At 39.9% G+C, this 20,686-nt stretch overlaps 1 protein-coding gene across 3 annotated transcripts in view; it reads right to left on the reverse strand.

Moving 5' to 3' along the window:
• FMNL2 (formin like 2) overlaps window positions 1-20,686 on the reverse strand; it is a 304,567-nt gene that overhangs the window by 129,318 nt on the left and 154,563 nt on the right. The gene's annotated exons all lie outside the window — the stretch shown is intronic.

Raw genomic sequence — 20,686 nt, forward strand, 5'->3', positions numbered from 1 at the left:
CTGGCCATCCCAAACCGGGAGCACAGATGCTCTCTTTGGCAGTCTTTCCAGTACTTCCTTTTTTTTTCTTTTCCTAGTAGCCCTTTCTTTTTAATTGAAATATAGTTGATGTACAATATGAGGTTAGTTTCAGTGTACTATAAAATGACTTGACGTTTGTATACATTATGAAATTATTGCCGCAATAAGTCTAGCAACCATCTGTCCCTACAAAGTTATTACAGTATTGTTGACCATATTCCTTACACTGCATATTACATCCCCATGACTTATTATATAACTGGAGGTTTGTACTCCCAATTTCTTTAATTTCTATCTATCTATCTATGTATTTATTTATTTATGGCTGCATTAGGTCTTCGTTGCTGAGCGGGCTTTCTCTAGTTGCGGTGACAGGGGGCTACTCTTTGTTGCAATGCGCAGGCTTCTCATTGCAGTGTTTTCTCTTGTGGCAGAGCATGGGCTCTAGGAACACGGGCTTCAGTAGTTGAGGCACGCGGGCTCAGTAGTTGTGGCACACGGGCTTAGTTGCTCCCCAGCATGTAGGATCTTCCCAGACCAGGGCTCGAACCCGTGTCCCCAGGCGGATCCTTAACCACTGCGCCACCAGGGAAGTCCCCAATTTCTCTTTAAAGCACTACAGCCCCACCAGACACAGAACAGAAAACACCAAAAGAAAACTCAATGAACAGAACCACTGATAGATAGCGTCAACTTTGACTCGCTTTGATAGACAACTATGAGTAAAAGAACAGATGAAAATAAAGAAGAAAACAGTGCAACTGGTTTTTGTCCCCTCTGTGCGATGACAGCACTACTTCAGGACATATGTTACCATCAGCAACCTCAATTCTCAGTTTAGCTATATTGGTTTATGAAGTTGGGTTTGCAGTGAGAAATGTACCATGAGCTAAAAGATGTCTAGACATCAGTCTTCATAAAACCCTCCTCCGTCAATACCGCACACCTTCTATAGTGCTGATCATGATTTTCCCAGGTACATACATATGTTATTAGTCAAATGTCCCAAATAACCAATCATACACATTTTCAAGATACTTGGCTTGGGACTGAGGTGAGATCTTTGGGCACAGAACATGGCAGAGTGAGAGAGCCCCAGAAGGAATTCTTATCTGTTCCCCTGGTCTTCCTGTAAAGCTCCCATGCTCTAAACAACTGAGCCAAGTATTCAACTAATGTCTTACATGTTTAACTGCCCTAACCCCTTACATCAACACTCAATCATGCCTATCTCATAATAAACAATACAGCCCCTTGCGTGGGTGAATATTCGAGTAGACAAATTCAAAGGTCTTGAACTTATAATGCTCAAGCCCCTAGTTCTCTGGAGGACTTGTACTTACAGAGAAACAGCTCCCCTTGACACCAGTACTGTCTCATGTCATCCAGTGAAACAATTTTTTTTTTTAAATAAATGTATTTATTTATTTATTTTGGCTGTTGGGTCTTCATTTCTGTGCGAGGGCTTTCTCTAGTTGCGGCCAGCGGGGGCCACTCTTCATCGCGGTGCGCGGGCCTCTCACTGTCGCGGCCTCTCTTGTTGCGAAGCACAGGCTCCAGATGCGCAGGCTCAGTAGCTGTGGCTCACGGGCCCAGTTGCTCCGCAGCATGTGGGATCTTCCCAGACCAGGGCTTGAACCCATGTCTCCCGTATTGGCAGGCAGATTCTCAACCACTGTGCCACCAGGGAAGCCCCAGTGAAACAAATTTAATAGAGGCAAGGGTAGGTGGGTTATTCTGACTTAATGGCAGAGAATTAACCTTTGATGATTTTGATAGATATAACTCAAGCATTTTCCCCAAAGCTCAATCTAGCATCCAGACTGGTATGCCTAAGTAGGTAGTAGATATCCCACTTACTGATTTGAATCTAATAATCTCTTCAGAATATTAATTTTTTAATAACCCCCAAAGCTGACAACATACTTAGAAAATCTTTGAACCCCAGAGATCTCAATGATACTGCCAAGGCTTCTCCATAGAAATAATGTGAAATGGGAAAAAATATTTTCATATGGCCTATCTCCATGTAATATTTACTTGAACGAGAATAGAAAATAACTACTAGTATTTATTTGTAATTACAATTTTATAATGTTCAGCAACAACTCCTGGGATAAAGCAAAGGAGAATTCCATGTGTGTCTTTCTAAGGGAGCCCAACATTACTCACCATTAAATAACCAGTCTATCATTGCTTATTTGCACCCTAGAGATGGATCATTTCCTCTTAAACTGAATTTGACGCTCATGTTAGTGCCCATGGGTGTGATTATGCATTACATAAGAACAATAAGGGCTTCCCTGGTGGCGCAGTGGTTGAGAGTCCGCCTACCGATGCAGGGGATACGGGTTTGTGCCCCGGTCCGGGAAGATCCCACATGCCGCAGAGCGGCTGGGCCCGTGAGCCATGGCTGCTGAGCCTGCGTGTCCGGAGCCTGTGCTCCGCAACGGGAGAGGCCACAACAGTGAGAGTCCCGTGTACCACAAAAAAAAAAAAAAAATTAAGAACAGTAAGATAATAAGGCAGGTGAAATGAGTTTTTCTCCAAGTCTTTATTAATCTCTCATGATATAAACGGGTAAGACAAAGAACGTCTGACCTCTTACAAGGCGCCAAGCCCTGTATAAGACAGTCTGCATACACAATTTCATCTAATCTTCATAACAAACCCATGGGATAGATACAATTTTCCCCATTTTACAAATGGGAAAACAGGCCTAAGAGTGCTTGCTCAAGGTTGGACAGCTTTACAGAAAACAGGACCTAAACTTAGTCTGTTAGACACCAAGGACAAACACTAAAAATGCCTCCAAGTTTTTTTTGTTTGTTTGGTTTGGTTTTTGTTTGTTTGTTTTTGTTTTTTTGCAGCAAAGTAAAATTGCAAATAACTGACCTTCTGTTACTACTCCACAAGACTTTCATGCAGAAGCAGTCTGCAAACACTGCTATGGAAATTAGATGCAGGCCCTTTTGTTACTAAAAAGAGAAAGCCAAGATGCTCCTTTCTGGACCAACTTTTATTTTAATAAAATAGTCTTTCTTTCAAATGTTTATGAAGCACCACCCTTGTACAAGCACTGTGTTCCACAGCACAGTGGGGAACCAAACAGATACGGTCCCCATGGAGCATCATATTATAATAAGAGAGATAAAGATGAAACAAACTAATCTTAAACTCTGATAAGTCTTGATAGAGGTTATCAGAGGGCAAGTTTAGATTGAATGATCTGGAAAGACCTCTCAAGGAAAAGGTAACATTAAGATAAGATCTAGAAATGAGAAAAGGTGAGCCAGGTAGAGTGAATGGCAGCTTTCTGGGCAGAGAAAACACGGAAAAGACACTAAGGTAAGAAACAGCTGGACACATCAAAGAGCTGAAAGTGAGTCAGTGTGGCTGGAGAGAAAGTAAAAGAGAGGGAATGAGGGAAAGATAAATTTGGAGAGGTGAGTCAAGGCTATGTCATGCCCAGCCACGGAGGACTGGGGTAAAGACTTTTCCTTTGACCTAAAGTGCAGTGGGAAACCAGTGAAGGCTTGTAAGCATGAGATGACATAAACAGGTGAGTTTTCCAAAGATTGCTGTGGGTGCTATATGGAGAACGGATTAGAAACAACACAAGTGGAAGCAGGGGAGCCAGTTAGGAGGCCAGGGCAGTAGTTCAAATGAATGGTGGTGGCTGGGACAAAGCAGATGGCACATCAACTGAAGTAGGTGGACAGATGTCAGAAACAGTACGTGAAATTGACTGGGTAGACTTAAGGGCTTAGGAAGGACGTCTGGCTTCTACCTGGAGTCACTAGGTGAATGCTGGTCTCCTTAATGAGAGGGGCACACTGCAAAGGTGGTGCAAATCTGGAGGAGGTGGTGAAGAATAAGACTTCTAAGTGGCCCTGGTTAGGTCTAAGATAGCTAGGAAACATCCAAGAGAACAGTCAAGCAGGCAAGTACGTACACAATTCTGAAGGTCAGAAGAAGGGTCTGCATCTTTCTGAACGAGAAGAGTCTTAAGAAGTCTTTTTGAACCTGATGACTAGTTATTGTCAGAGAAGTTATTCAGCATCAATACACTAAAACTAAAACTGTACTTGGTAATCATTCACCAAGCATCTAAAATCACCCCTTCCACGGGTTAAGCCTCTGAGCAGCTCAGGCGGACATTGCCCAGCTTAATAATTCTACAGGGACCGCAAGGAAGCAGCTCCATCTAAAATCAGACCCTGCACAGAGGCCTGGTTAAAGTTTAGGCCTGTTGTGATTAGCTGGCAAGAACTGCCCGTAGACTTTTTAGAGGGAACTCATTCCCTTTGTGCTGTATAGGGCAGGCCTCTGGAGTCCAAGCTAAATGTTTGTGCAGGTAATTCCTAAGAGCCCAAGCTATTTTCTGAGGAAACTATTGGCTCTCTTTCCAGGCACTATTACTGCCTGTATAAAAATGGATTGCCCTTCTATCTGGCAGAAAATATACAACTCGCAAGTTGTCCTAACACAGTGACAACTCCACCTCATCCATACTTAGTGACATCTTGACACAGGGCTCTCCTGTCCTTCCTTTCCTCTGTCAATCCATCCAATATGTAAGCACTGGGCTTTGACCACGTGCCAGCATATCTGCACTGCAGGCATAGGAGAGAATTTAATCACAAAGTTGCTGCACTCAAGTATACGCCAAAGGTCCACTGAAGACATGTGATATTTGAGTTGAAAAGTTTAGTGGATGTTAGTTATATATTTTCTAGACTGTATAAGTTCCTAGCACAAATAAATTAGATTATCCAAGAGCATTTTTTTTTTCTGTAAGGAATGTCCCTTTCCTTTCCACCTGACAAACTTTAAGAATCAGCTCAAATATCATTTATCACTAGAACCTTCTCCCAACTACTCCAAGAAAACATACCCTCTCGTTGGGCTCTGACAGCAGTGTATACATCTCTCCTTTACACCACCACACACACTGTACCCTAATCATCTTTTTGCCTACCTGAATTCCTCCATGGACTAAGTACTTCAAGGACGACTTCTTTTGTTAATCCCCAATTTCAGGCACAGTACATGGCAGACAGTAGGCACTAAACAAGTTGCTCAATCAATGAAAAGCAAACTAACTCAGTCATGCTGTTCAGTCTGAAAATATCTTCACTGATTTAGCATTTATGCTTCAGCTACTAACAAAGTCTACACACTTAAGAGCATTTCTGTTTCTTATAAAACCTCAGTCAATGACAATGTCTATTACTTATTAATAATTATCTTTCAAACAGGAATTCATGGGGGAAAAATCTTCAAGTTCAATTCTAGCAACATTTCCTTGAAAAGAAAAATATTTTAGGCATTCTTCTGCCACAAATAATAAACCATGCAACCTGCACTTTGTTTTTTGTTTTTGTTGCCAGTAAACTCAAATCAGTATCAACTGTAATAATTAGTCTAATCCAAGGGGTAGTTACCTTTATGGTCTATATTCTGGTTTTATCCTTACCTATACTATTTTACATTGCTTTTAAATGCACTTTCTATCTTAGAAACTTTTAAAAATAGAAGATTTAATGACTCGATAACAACGGAATATGCAAGTTCCTGGGTACTTCGTGGAGAAATTAATTATGGTTAAAAGAGTCTCTGAGAGTCTATACATTAGAAGTAATACTTATGGATGAATTATCATATACAACACAGAGCAGAATGAAGATATCCAAACCATTCAGAACCAAATAAACCCATGCCCTAGAAATAGAGTTTTCTGGTCTCAGCTCTTGTCCTGGGTTCATGGGAACAACAAAAACTTGCAAAATATCCTTCTTTTCCCCTGATATCCTCAAGGCTCCTGTTGAGAAACCCACAGCCATATGCAGTGACAGCAGTGAAAGTGAATCATATCAAATACACCTTATGTAATATAGTTTTGTTCTTATAATCTCTAAATTAAAGTTTTCAAGTATTAAGTCACCAGACTCCACAATGGAAACTCTTCTGTTACACAACCTCACCTGCATACACTTTACAAGCAGTGTTGCTTATGGAAGGAGGGAAAAGATGGCACTAGAGTAAGAGCTGAGACCACCAATGGCAGTTCTTGAATGATAAAGGTCCAAAAACTTTACGAGAACTCAAATGAAGGAGCCATTACTCTTTTTTTAATGGGTGGTAAAAAACACATAATACAAAATTTGCCTTTTTAACCATGTTTAAGTGTACAGTTCAGTAGTGTTAACTATATTCACAGTGTCATGTAACAGTTCTCTACAACTTTTTCATCTTACAGAGCTGGAACTCTATACCCTGGATAACTCCCCTTTCCCCCACTCCCTGCAACCATTACTTTTTGCTACAAAAAGCAAGGAAATGTGATGGATTCCAACTAGACGGTTGGGCAGCGCAGTAAAGAACTGCATTTAATGAGGCAGCGTGGGGCAGGGATTTACTAGTTGGGCTTTGGAGTTAGACTAGCTGGATTCCAACCTTGACTTTATCACTTATTATTGGTGATCTTGGACCACATCACTTGAGTCAAAAAGCAAATCCAGAGTTGAAAAAGCCAGTAAATGAAATTCAAAACTGAAGGTCAGAATCCAGTCAGAATCCAAGCTAAGGGTTAAAAACAACAAGATGTAACATTTATTGACGGTGTGATACATCTCAGGCCCTTAAGCTCTTTGCATTCATTATCCAGTATAATCTGCTTTAAAATCATGACAAGCAGGTATTATCTTCTCCATTCAACAGAGAAGGAAACTAAAGGGCAGGAAGGTTAAGTAGCTCTTCCACGCAGGAGACAGGTGAAAAATTCCAAGGCTCAAAAGAGAGGTCTGTATGATCACCCTATTTCCGTGACATTTAAGCTATAATGTTTCTAAAATATGACCTGAGTGAAGCAATCCAACAATTCTACTTGAATAACCAGAGACACAGTCATTAGCATGCAAGGGTAAGGCAAAAATGCACATATTTATTAATATTTTTAATAAGCTATTAACATTTTCAGACAAAATACTGGCACTTTAACAGAATCCTTCAATTTCTTTAAAAATATAAACTACAAAACACCCCCCGGTCCAAAGTTAGTGGATCAAATCTGTAGATAGCCAGGTACTGTCTCAATTTCACAAACACTTAATAAACCCTGTAAAATATCAAATGAAGGCAGAGAGACAAATATGAGGTAAACTCAGGCTTCAATGATGCGGAAGGAGAGAAGATAAATACACCAATACACAACTGAGCGTGTTATGTAATATAACCGAACTGCAGAGAAGAAGCCATTACTTTTTGTTAAGGAAAGCAAGAAATGCTATGGACTGGGCTTGGATGTGCGGGGAGAGCATAAAGATTGGCATTTAACGGCATAATATGGTTTTTAATATTTGGGCTCTGAAGATGGGCCACTTGGGGTGCGATCCTAGGTACATTATTTAAACTAAACCTCAGTTTCCTCACTCGAAAAACATGGAGATGGTGGTGGTGATACGAGAAGGATGATGATGGTGGTGATGATCCTACCCTTCTCACAAAGTCTGAGAAAAATTAAACTGGATAATGCTCATAGTTAGCATAGAGTAAGTACATGGAAAGCAGTCAGTATATTAGATGTTTATTCTCATTATTTTAGGTGAACAGAGGTATGAATATAGCGTGAACAGAGGTATGAATACAGAAGGCAGAGGACTGTGAACCACACAGAATAAATCAGAGGGTAACGAGTGGGTCGTGTGAGACCAAGTTAGAAAGGCAGGGTCCTGGACACCAGAGCACAGACTTTCAAATTTACTCTACAGGCAGTGGTAAGTCATCAGCCAAGGAAATGTTTAGGAAAAGCCAGCCTTGGGGACCTCAAATCACACTAGGTAAAGGGTTGCTCCTCCTCTGTTAATTCTTCCCAGATTGTCACTTTTCCTTATACCATAATTGGGACATCAAGGTGAGTCACTTGATACTGAATAATACACCAATTCTCCTATGAGTTCACTTAAAATTGCAACATCTGAGGCAGCAGGAGGGTGGCTGCAAATTCAATACAGGACCCACCTTTCCATTCAACTAACCTCAAAGCCATTTCCTTCCATGCCCTATGTTCTTGTTCCAAGCAACTACCTGACATCCTAAATTTTAATATGCTCCTAGCCTAGAGAATGCTGCTGAAATACAGTCAGCTTCTTTCCTGGCACGGGACTCAGGCAGCCAGCCAAACAGTTCCCCAAAGTGAACCATCAGTCAGTCATCTTTCATTGTCACTGTTATTTTTATTTAATCATTGAGGGTATTAATATCATTCATGTGCCAGCGAAACCCACAATAAGAGAAATCAGCCTGGCCCCGTGATCTAGTTACATCTTCAAAATGAAATCTGACTGGAAAGCTGCGTCCTTTCTGGGGAACCTGTGAGAATGAGACATTTCTCTTATCTCCCATTCACAATTTTCGCTACAGCCTGCTTTCTTGGAAGGCTTTCCTTTAGGACTGACCTAAATACAAAGGACTCCTCCATAACATTTTTATAATCGAAAAAGTACAGAGCTGGAAGGTTGTGATATTTTAGTCCTATTCTGTTTTTTAGAGGTGACCAAACAGACTCCAGAAAACGAAGGCAATGTTCAAGTTCGTTTAACTGGTTATTACCAGAGACAGAAAAAGAATCTGGGCCAACATGCCTTCTATTCTTTTCCCACTATCAAGAAAGAAAGCCCACTTACATCTGTCGCGTGTGTGCGTGCACGTATGCACATATATTTTAGAAAATCCAATCAGATAATGCCCGTAGTTAGCACAAAGTTCTGCACACAGTAAGCACTCAGTACATGTTTGACATTGCTACTCTTGTTATTATCATTTTAAGGAATACATGGAATTACTATTATGCTCTCCTCCTACTTTAGTAAGCCTCCATCCTTCCTGACTACACAAGTTTACTTATACCATAATAATAAGTACCAGCACTTGCCACTGTCTCCACCATTCTTCCTTGACTTGGGGCTTTGTATTCAGAGAACAATTCATTTTATTTGTAAAATTATAAACTTCTACAAACTTACACATTTGTTTTTACCGATAAACACAAACTAAAACAAAAATTTCCCGAAGTCGTTTATGAATTACCTACTGTTTTAAATTAATCACACTTTCACTACCCTTAGTAAATCGGAATGAACAAGTGTTGATTGTATATATATGTTCATATTACTTATATTTAATTGCAAGGTCAGAGCATTATCAATAAGGGTGAAGTGGATGGGAGAGCCCACGGTATCTACAGAATAGGAGGGCATAACTATAGTAGTCTAGGCCAAGTTTTCCTGTGGCCCATCTTTCTGCTACTCCCTATATCAGTAGCTTAAGTGATTCAAAACCCAGCAGATGCCAAAACCACACATCCCTCCTCTGGCCATCATGCCAACTCCTGAAATACAGATTCTTACCATATTCAAACACAAAGGGAATAAATGGAAAGAAACACTCATCCAAGCTCTTTCAAACCTCATATCTGATTTCCATTAGAGAGACCTGATGTCTGATTCCTTGACATGTTTCCGGAACCCAGTTGTTTACCACCTGTCTGCCAACTGCTATTCCAGGAACAGTGTCCACCTGCACACGCTTGTGTACTCGGATGGGGAGTTACACAAGAGGCCACATTTAAGATGTTAGAAAACTGTTTCATGGGCAATCATTTGACAATATAAGAGCGAATATGAGGTTTGCTGGCACGGTCAAAATCCAGAGAAAGGGTTCTTGGTCTATTGATAAATATCAACATCCTATGACATAAAATTCTTTAGAGTAAAAACGTTTTGAGAATTGAAGATACCAAACTCAAATTAATTGCAACATATTAGATAGCTGGATTCCATCACAATCAAGCCATAAGAATGGTATCTCTATCACCTGCTGACCTAAAACAAGTATATTTTTTCACCCTGCCCAATTCCCCTGAAAGCCTGGCCTCCTTCTCCCCCAACCCTTTCCCAGCAGCAAGCCTCCACTTCCCTTCTTAGATCACTAGGATCATCGATAGTCGCTTCTCCCCTTTCACAGCACTCACTCTGGAAGACTACTGAACCTGGGCTCCATATTCAAGGTTGGCACAACTTACTGCCTCACGCTCTTCCATTTCACGATGTAGATAATCAAAGGAAGAAAACAGTTCAAGTTCATGCTCAACTAACATCACATCTTCTGAGGTAACAGGAAAAAGATTATACTTTGATTTAAAAATAAAGATTTCTGGGCTTCCCTGGTGGCGCAGTGGTTAAGAATCCGCCTGCCAATGCAGGGGACACGGGTTCGAGCCCTGGTCCAGGAAGATCCCATGCACCTAGAGCCTGTGCTCCGCAGCAAGAGAAGCCACCACAATGAGCAGCCCGCGCACCGCAAGGAAGAGTAGCCTCCACTCACTGCAACTAGAGAAAGCCCACACGCAGCAACGAAGGCCCAACGCGGCCAAAAATTAAAAAATTAAATAAATTGAAAAAGAAAAGCAATTAGGATTAAAAGTTTCCATTTAAAAAAATTAAAAATAAATGTTTCTGCCATGATTGTGACCAAAAATTACAGCCTCAAATCTATAGCTCTTCATTTGTAAATAGCCACAACTTTAAGGGCAGACTTGCTGTCATAGACAGAACAATGGCCCCCAAAGATATCCTCACTAATTCCAAGACCTGTGAATGTTTCCTTACATATTAAACTGATATTTGTAGATGTGGGGTGGGGGGGAGGAAACCGATGTAATCACAAAGGTCTTTAAAAGTGGAAGTATAATAATTTTCTTAAAAACCAGAGATTGGTGAAGACATAGAGATATTGGAACCCTTGTATGTACGTTATCGTTAAGAATGTAAAATGGTGCAGCCATTGCGGAAAACAGTGCGGTGGTCCTTCAAAAAGTTAAGCATAGAATTAACAGCTAACCCTACACAATTTCCCTCCTAAGTATATAACATATCCCAAAGAATCAAAAACAGAGATTCACACAGATACCTGTACACCAATATTTACAGCAGCATCATTCACAATAGCCAAAAGGTGGAAACAAGCCTAGTGTCCATCAACAAATGAGTGAATAAACAAAATGTGGTATATATCATATATACAACAGAATATTATTCAGCCACAAAAAGGGATGCCATTCTGATACATACTATAACATAGACGAACCTTGAACGCACACTTCAATGAAAGAAGCCAGACACAAAAGGTCAAATACTGTATGATTCTATTTATATGAAAGATGTAGAACAGGCAAAAACAGAGACAAAAAGTATAATAGGACTTATCAGTAGCTGGGGGGAGTGCAGAATGGGGATGATTGTTTAATGAGTATAGAGTTTCTGTTTGGAGTGATGAAGAATTTTGGAAACAGGTAGTGGTGATAGTTGCATGACACTGTTAATTACTTAATGTCACTGAATTGTACACTTAAGAAATGGTTAAAATGGTAAAGGTAAACTTCATGTTATGGATATTTTACCACAATAAAAAAATAGTTTAAACAATAGTAGAAGGTGGCAGACCAGAGTCAGAGGGGAGAAGCCAGAGTAATACAACGTGAAGGACGTGACCAGCCAATGCTGGCTTTGAAGATGAAGGGGCCACAGGCCAAGAAGTACAGTCAGCCCCTAGAAGCTAAAAAGGGCAAAGAAATGGACTCTCCCCTAGAGCTTCTAGAAATGGAGCCCTACTGAAGGGCCTGATTTTCACCCAGTAAGACCCCTGTCACACTTCTAACCTACAAAAGTATCAGATAATTAAATTAAGTTGTTTAAAGCCACTATGTTCACGGTAATTGGTTACAGAAGCAATGGAAAACTAATACTCTGGCTGACAATATTTTGGCTCCCCCAATGCACAGCTTCCCTCTTTCCGCAACACCAAACTCCAAAACTTCCATGTCCGCATCTCACTGCCAATGATCAGATGCATGGTTTCCATTTCATATGTTGTAGATTTAAACAGATAAAAGCTAGTACTTAATTCAATTACAGTAGGAAATGGAAAACCTTGCGGGACTAGACAATGTCCTAAGATTAAATTACTGAAAAACCTAAAAATAAAACTACCAGCACATGAAGATGACACTGTAGGAAATAAAACTTGACACTATCCATACAACCAGAACGACACTGGCACAATTTAGGTTTCACCGCAACAAATGTTCATCAGACCCCATTTCAAAAGATTCATAGCGTCTCTGAAGACAAGCCCCGTAAAAACAAGCAGGAAAATTAAGTCTTGAATGGCAGGGCTTCTGACATGAGACAAGTCTTTGCTGTTCTGATCCTGATTTTCCCCTTGTTAACCTGCTAGGTAGCTTTTTGGTCCTTACCTCATAATTGTGGAAAAGACCATCAAGTAAAGTTTTGTGTCAACGTGAACAACCTCCCAGTATTAAAAGCACTACTTTAAGTACAGTTTATTATAAATCAGTTAATTCAAAAAAGCTGTTAAAAAATAAATTTTAAAAAAAACCTTGATAAACCAATTTGAAAACTTTAACAAGTAAAATAATGTGTGGGCAAAACACCCTTTACTGTTTTGAATTACTATTTAAATACCTTTATTTACTATTAAAATGTCCTGATTTTTAAGTAAAAAAAAAAAAAGCACTACTTTAATGCTGCTGGTATTTTTGTGGTCGGTACCAACCATCAGCAAGTTAGTTCACACACATGATGTCTAAGGGGAGACTTTTCTATTTAAAATTTTTAAAAGCACTTAACTGTCATAAAAACTGAAGAATTCCCCCAAATAACTGACATTAAGAATAAAAACATTCAACAACTTCAAAATCTTTTTGAGGGTACCACTGGTCACATTCTATTTTACTGATTTATCCTTCTGCCCCTACAACACTGCAAGTCCTTGGACAGAAGTCCTCTTTATAGCCCCAGCCCCCAGCAGAGAGCCTAACACTCAGGTGGTACATAGTAATTGTGTGCCGAATTCTTCTCAGCCACACAAGCCATATTTTAATAAACTAAAGACATCATTCCTCCAAAATCTTTTACCTTCTTTTTAACTAATAAAAGATTAGGGCCATAAGAGAAGTGTCAGACTCAGCCATCATCTATTTGCAGGTGGTTATTAAATATTATAGAATACTACCAACAATGCCTATTTAAATCCTATAAATATATATATATATTTAAATATATATATTTAAAAGGTCCAAAATGTATCTTCTCCTCTCATCCTCCAGTTGGTACCTGATCTGCCCATTCTACAGCCCCTACTCCATCCTACTCCTCCACCAAAATCGACATCTCCACCTAGGTCCTGGGTCTTCCATATACCATGCTTAGAGTTGCCTTTTCTATGTATTATCTCCAGTACTACAGTCCACCCTTAAATAACACAGTTATTCAAGGGGGGAGGGGAGGGAACCCTCCCCACAGTCAAAAATCCATGTATAACTTATAATTGGCCCTCCACATTTGTGGTTTTGCATCCATGGGTTCCACCAACTGTAAATTATGTAATTCTGTGGTATCTACTATGAAAAAAATCCCTGTATAAGTAGACCCATACAGTTCAAACCCGTTTTCTTCAAGGGTCAACTGTACTTGTTTTGGGGACCAAACATGACTGTTTATGTTGTCCTACCGTTTCACATGTGTAGGCTTTTTCTCCAATGAGAAGGAAAGTTTCCCAGCATACTGTGATATCTTCTACAGTACTTAGGACATGGGTAGACACATAAAACATTTAATAAACATCCATTAGTTAAGTAAACACTCCCAAAGTACCAGCCAAACCAAAACCTTCTGATGTTTGGTATATGGTACTTTAGATTTTACACATGTACTGCAAAACAACTATGACATTAAATAATAGAGTATTTATTAAACAGCTGAACTAAATCATATATTACAAACATGAACTCTCAGATACTGGGGAAGAGGTATCTCGTTTGGGGTGTAGGTTTTCAATCTTTGTTGTTTCTAACTAGGAGAGTGTGAAATAAGATCCACGTCATTTGATTTATCCCTGGTCTTATATTCTCACAATACAGCAATATGTTCTAGGCATAAAGTGCTACCTAAGTGTATGATCTGGTCTCAGTCTAAAATGAGGAAGAATGGTCACATTTGCACTGCATACACCAAGAAAAGCAACAAGAACAAAACACCTTCCAGGGAATGCAAACACCTCCATTTACAGACAACGGATTTCTGGGGAGCAGCCCCCAGGGTATGCACTACTCAATTCTAAGTGCTAGACTTGGGTGTGTGCGAGAAAAAAGAACAAGAAAGCACACAAGCAAAAGGGATGAAGAAGCAGAGGGGCAGGGGTGGGGATCCATGCAGTCGGATCCCCTGTGCTTCTCAGCTGGGTAAACCGCAACAGTAGGCCTGGGGGACGTGACCCTGGCTGCTGAACTCAGCACACCCCCTCAATATGTTCTGGATGTAAACACGTTTCTGTTTCCTACAAAGCAGTGTTATGCTTCTCCAAGAGAGCTAGAAGTATTTGGAAAAATGCCAAAATATGACAGTGGCCATTTAATCTTTGCATTCTTACATTCTGTAACAACTCTACTCTCCTGACTTGAGATAAACCATACCCAAGTCACCGTGAACCAATTTATCCTACTGAAAATTAAACCTCAAGTTCAAGTCCTAAGGATCCCAGGGGTAAAGCAATACAATTTATTCAGTAATCGCCACCCAAAGAGTGTGCCAACTTGGAGCGCGACTCTGATTTGGATTTGTCTTCTCCCAGAGAGAAATTCAACTCCACATGAACTCCAGTGTAAATAAACCACTGTTGGATACTAAGCTTTAAGGAGAAGTGACAGGATCAAGAGAATTTCCAATTTGTGACTTGAAAAACTACCTAGTACTTACTTTACTTCCTAAGTGAATCTTTATAACCTGGTCCTGAGATGCAGCCCTGCACACACACGCTCCTACCTCAGGGGTCTGTAGGCCTGTGCCACTGCAATGTTGCATCCTAGCCAGCGGGCGCACTGACAAATAGGTCCATTCATTCTCCCTTTTTCTCTTCTATACATATATTTATAAATGGTAAGCACAATATATTCTCTGTTATTCCACATGGTTGGCCAATAAAGACACTGTTTAATAGAGAGGTGCCACACATACCATGCATGATTTTAAAATGAATAGGATTTATCAAAATATATTAACACAAAAGCCATATTATCATAACTTAATCTTTCTTTAATGACTCTGAAAAAACTCCAAGATTTTACAGTGCTTTCTGGTCATCCCTATAGATAACAATAATAAACTTTGTGGTTGGAATTACTGAGGTCTGGGTTCAAATTCCAGTTCCTGGCAGTTCATTTCGGCAAGTAAATAAATTTCTCTGAGTATCAGCATCTTCTTCTGAAAATAAGGACAGAAGAACCTCCCTGTTAGGGTCACCGTGAAACATGTATACCTCTCATAGCAGGAGACACATGGACAGCAGTGTGGTGTCTACGGAAGAGACTGTGGCTGGGGACAAAGACTCTGGCCTTCAGCGCTTAAAAAAAAAAAAAATAGAACTTGAGTTTATATCCTAGAAGTGAACTTACTTGCTGTATGTTCACTAGCAAGTCACTTAACTTTTTTTAACTTTAATTTCCTCACTTGTAAAATGAGGATGCTATCTACTCCGGGGTATTTCCAGAGGAGGCTGACAGAAGAGGCTTTATACAGTAGGGTTGCTATGAAAACTAAACATTCAATGAGTGGACACATGTAAAATGTGGCATTAAGTTCAGTGCCTGACATAAAGGTTCAATAAACTTGTAGCTATCTGTACCAGAATCCAATACAGCTAAATTCAAGCAGGGGGGTGAGGGAGATGGGTACATCCCAAAGACAATGTCTTTGAGAGCTTCTCAACACACTTGTAAGACTTTCTGGCACTATAAATACAATGCATTTTAGCTAGTAGTCCAAATGATGAACTTAAGAGAAATGTCTATATTTGTGGTTCCTAAACTGGGTGCCAGAGCATCCCAACACACTATGACAATCCCACAGGGAAACTGCAGAATTATTTTAAATTTCTGAAGGAAGCAACAAAACTCAAACTCTACTGACACCACTACTACCCTGAAGTACCTCAGTTTTTATTTTAATTGCACTATATTCCTTTCCATAATGGCGTACCTTTGCCAAGTTGATTTTCTTTTAGCAGTTGCTGTGATAGAAAGCAAGTCTTGGGAAAAAATGGAAATTCAAAAGGAAATGAGAGTGACAGTATCGAATTGGAATTCAAGGTTAGAGAAGTCATGCAGTGTCCCACAGATACATACATCATCTATATGTAACTGTGTGTCTTTTTTTTTTAAGGAACACAGTGAAAGTATTTTTCTTTCAATTTACATGTAATTATTTTTTCAAACAGCCACTAAGTTATCAGGACATAAACACTTATTAAGTTGCTTGGATATACACACTTATCAAACAGAGTACCATAGGTATTCCTTTTGGCCTCAGGCACCATGGAAAATTGCTGAGACACCAAAGGCACTGTGAACCGATAAAATGTGGAAACCTCTGGTCTAGATTACATCCACGCTTTCCTCCTATCACACCTGATTACAGCTTTCTGGAGGTATTCTAAAATAAAAGGAACCTCTATAAAGAATTTTAAACTTTCATCTTGAGCCATATATGTGAAGTTGACTTGAGAAAAATATACATAAAATTTTTTCAACTAGATATATAAAATTTTATCATGAAGAGATTTCTCTGGGGGGTTCCATGTAAACAAAGTATCACATGATATGTTTCACCCTAATCACCCTCGTAAACAAACTTTACTTTAGATCATTTTTTTTTCACATGTAGTTTCTAAAGAAATCTTTCAGGCTAAACACTGTGCTTCAAAAACCACAGAACTTAGTTTTGTGATAAGAGTATTATTCAGAAAGCCCTGTGGTCCTGGCATAATTATTAACAGTGCCTTTCACTCTTAAAAGTACTCCAAAGATTAATTTATGGCCAACCCTATCTTAAAGAACAATCACATGCTGAAGAAATTAAGATATGATTGTTTATTTGGAACAAAGCAAGAGTGAAAATTGTAAGACTGGATTTTAGTTTTTAAAAAACCCAATAGCAGACAGTCAAAAGACCAGGCTGGGGGGCTTCCCTGGTGGCGCAGTGGTTGAGAGTCCGCCTGCCGATGCAGGGGACACGGGTTCGTGCCCCGGTCCGGGAAGATCCCACATGCCACGGAGCGGCTGGGCCCGTGAACCATGGCCACTAAGCCTGTGCGTCTGGAGCCTGTGCTTCACAACGGGAGAGGCCACGGCAGTGAGAGGCCCGCGTACCGCCAAAAAAAAAAAAAAAAAGAAGTAAAAAGACCAGGCTGGGACCAGATGACCCTTAGTATCCTCCTTCTAATCCTGCAGTCCTGTGACTCTGAAGTCACTGGGGGTAAACAGTGAATCAGTACTTCCAGTGGCCAGACCTACTGATGAGCTCGTCAGGCTTTGCACTTTGCACATTCTACACAGGTTTTTAATAAGTTGTTAATAATAATTAATGATTTGTAATAATAATAATCTATAATAAGTAATAACTTGGCTTTACTTAAAGGAAATACCCCAAGAAAAGCAATTTATTCTAAATTCTCATTTGTTCAAAGGTTTTTCATATTTCACTTTATTTATCCAATTCACTGCAATTGGATCTTTTCACTAATTCCACCAATCTTTTTTCTTCTAACTCTCCAACTTGCCCTTAAGCAAATCCTAATTGTTTTTTCATAGAAAAACACACTTCTTATACACCAACACCTTATTTCCTTCCCAAGAAATTCACTGACTGGAAAGTTTTCATGTTGTCTCCTGTTCTCTAAAAATGAAAGACAAAACGATTTTTTTTCTCCTCACCAAACCTCTTATGCCTCAGGGTGAAAAAAAAAAATCTTTTGACTTAGTAAAATACAGACTTCTAAAGATTTGACTTAGTAAAATACAGACTCCTAAAGAATAAGCATACTCATGTCTGACTGTCCATAACACCCAGGCCAAAAATACTACAAATAATTTCAGCTAAATAGAGGGAAATATCATGAGATATCTTCCCTCCATTTCTGCTGAACTGTGCTTCAAATGTGACAGTATTTCAAGACAAAGTTAATTCACTGGTTTCATTCTTGCTTTTCCCTGCAACTTAGTACTTTCCACATTTAAGGCCTAAGATGAAGGTAAATAACAGGGGCATTTCCCTGAATGTCCTCAGTGGTATGAACATGCAGATATGCACATTCCTAGGCCCCAGCCCGGAAGTACCAACTCAGGAGCCCTGGGATCCAAGCCCAGGAATCCACACCGCCTGCAAATCTCTGGGGGAATCCTCATATACGTAAGGTTTGAAGATATGATTAAAAAAAAAAAAAGTTCCGTGCATAACCGAGAGGCTTGATTCAGTACATAGCCCATTTACTCTTTTACAGTTTTGAGCATGAATGCATTTATATATTTTTTTAACATCTTCAATGGAGTATAACTGCTTCACAATGCTGTGTTAGTTTCTGCTGTATAACAAAGTGAATCAGCTCTATGTATACATATGTCCCCATATCTCCTCCCTCTCCCTCCCACCCTCCCTATCCCACCCCTCTAGGTGGTCACAAAGCACCGAGCTGATCTCCCTGTGCTATGCAGCTGCTTCCCACTAGCTATCTATTTTATGTTTGGTAGTGTATATATGTCAATGCCACTCTCTCACTTTGTCCCACTCACCCTTCCCCCTCCCCTGCATTTGTATTTTTAAAAAGCATAAAATAAGAAACAGCTATGAGGGAGACAGACAGGTTTTTAAGAAGTTCCTGAGGATAGGAGGAACCAGGCGAAAGGAAGTAAAAATCAGAAATGGACCAACAGCTCCTCACTGTGAAAAATGTACAAACAGATCACCTACCAGAAGCAAGGGTAGAAACTCATTTGTAGAAACTCATCTTGGCTCTTATTTTAAGGATTTTTCCTTCTATACTATCATACTTTCCCCAAATTTGCAGACCCTTAGTAAAGAACCCCATCAGCTCATTCCTATCTGCAGTTCCCTCCTTATGAGAATCTATGGTCCAGGTAAATAACATTCTTGATAACACACTAAAGTATTTTGCTCCACTAGCTGTCTTCTCAGCACAGCCACCTAACAAACCCCGAAATCTAGACAAACTTGGTTACCAAATCCGCCCACCCAGGTATGTAAGCAGCATTGCTACAGGGTACCATCAACAGGTTAACCTGTTTACTACAGAGTGACAACCACCACTTCTCAATGGCACTCAACACTGCCCATCCAACCGTCCTCATTTCTCTGACCAACTCACTCTGCATACACACTGCATTAACCCTTTCCAGTCTCTTCAAATCTCTGTCCCCTCTTCTCATTCCCTCATCAATCTAGCCTCACCTGCTATGCCTCACAAAGGAAATGAATGAATGCCTTTCCACCACAACTCTCTCTACTTCCTGCTAGGAAATGTACAAACCTACCACACAGCTGTACCCTCCTCTTCCCTCTCCTCACTGTAAATAAAGGAAGTATTTCTTCCTGTCTTTGGAGACCATCCTATCCTGTATTCTTTACTCACAGGGCCATTGTGAAAAATAAAGGTTAGATCCATGCACAACGAGTGGTACATTAAAAATTATTCAGTAAATCGTAATTGTTTTCACTAGTAAGGTTTCCAGTAGAGCTCTGTACAAGTGGGAGCTCCAAGGATGAAACAATCCCATATTCAAATAGCGAGAGAGAATCAGGTAAACATGTACTTCAAACAAAATGCTCACTGCTACCACCTTCCTCCAAACCTGGGAAATAACCCAAATATTCATCTCCACGAGAAAAACTTACCTCACAGCTCAGTATGAGAAAGAAAAGGTAAAAAGTTAAGGCACCAATATTTTGTTGCCTTTGCTGATTTTAGAATTCCTCTGGACTACTTTTAAATGGTGGGATACAAGAGTGAAAACTAATCCTATACCTTCCTCTCTATACTTGTTATGATACACTCACTTACCAGTTTCTCTTTTGGGAAACCGTAGCTTATGAAATTTAAATGACCTAGAGCATTTGGATCACATTCAAAGTATACACCATACCTTGCTGCCAATATCTAAATCACAGGGTGCACAGGACGTCAATAGAGAAACAGTACAGCACACACATTCATAAGACCCACACGGTAATCTTCCTTCTAGATGGAGTCTTGATAATTAATCTCTCAAAAAGAAAGAAAGAAAAAGGGGAAAAAAAGCTAGACAAATGTATACAGAGTGAAACAGATTATTCAACTTGTTAAAGCCAGAAACACAAATCAGGCTCTTTGCTCATTGCTGTGTAAATATTCCTAAAGCCCTCTCACTCAAAACCCTGGACAGCCTAGGGATTTCACTTCTCAGACATCAGAGTAAGCTGAGTGGTTCAGGCTGGAGCCTCTGTAGTGGCTGCTCACTCAAGGTAACTTGAAAAACTGAACAGAGCCTTGGTTACCGTGTCCATCGACCCACCTGGTGCCCTAAATATCAGCTCATAAAGACTTATGCTTTTAAGTTACAAACCATGTCTTTTAGAAAAACCAGAGGTACATTTTCCAAGCTACCTTTTAGGAAGGTTTCACTGAATGTAGGGAAAAAGCTACCTTCTTCCCAGACCCCCACCCAGTCATTGTATGAAAGCAATTACAATCTTACATC

Source organism: Monodon monoceros, unplaced genomic scaffold (assembly GCF_005190385.1).
Source record: "Monodon monoceros isolate NGI ecotype Baffin Bay Population unplaced genomic scaffold, NGI_Narwhal_1 Super_Scaffold_16, whole genome shotgun sequence".
Classification (NCBI taxonomy): domain Eukaryota; kingdom Metazoa; phylum Chordata; class Mammalia; order Artiodactyla; family Monodontidae; genus Monodon; species Monodon monoceros.